Genomic DNA, 751 nt, shown 5'->3' on the forward strand with positions numbered 1-751 from the left:
GCAGCCCCGCAGAGGGACATCAGCTCGGTTATTTTCCGCGTCTCCTTTATTTCCTCAGTTTCTCCCTCAAATCTTTATAAATCCCCCTTTTCCAGGGGGAGTGTCCGGGCGGGTGGAAGTCTGAGCACAATGAAACCTGAGAATTTCTGTCACTCTCTGCATATGGTCCGAAGTGCTTTAATCCCAATTAGGGGCGGCTGACACACGGTCCTATTCATCCCAATCAGCTCTTGAATACATTTGCCTAGAAATGAACTTCACAAATAGACTCTCTCCTAAATGTGCCCAACAGCAAGGAAAATCGAATTGAGGCAGGGGCTCATTCTGAGGCGATCGAGGGAGAAAAGGTATGAATTTATAAGGTACACCGAAACATTGCAATTCAGCAACAAGTTTACTGACTTTTATTTGCACCATGTCAACCGAAAGAACCAAGAGATACGGTGGGGGCTGCAGGAGGGGGAGAATCCGGTTAAAAGGCAACTTTAGACAGACTTTGAATACTTTATGCGGCAAGTTTCGCCTCCAATTGAAGCCGGGCTAAAAGAAAAAAAAAAAAAAATCTCAGCCCCTACACTGGAATTTTTAACGAGCACAAAACGTGTTTGAATCCGATCTGGGCTGACGCTCGCGATTAACAATACGAATACCAAATCGAGCTCCTGTCATCTGCCCGGGTTCCCATAGAACCTGAATTACTATTCAAAAGCTGCTTTAATATCCCACCCGCATCTCGTCTGCACCGCACAGC

The sequence above is a fragment of the Egretta garzetta genome, unplaced genomic scaffold (genome assembly GCF_000687185.1).
Source record: "Egretta garzetta isolate BGI_Z169 unplaced genomic scaffold, ASM68718v1 scaffold231, whole genome shotgun sequence".
Classification (NCBI taxonomy): Eukaryota; Metazoa; Chordata; class Aves; order Pelecaniformes; family Ardeidae; genus Egretta; species Egretta garzetta.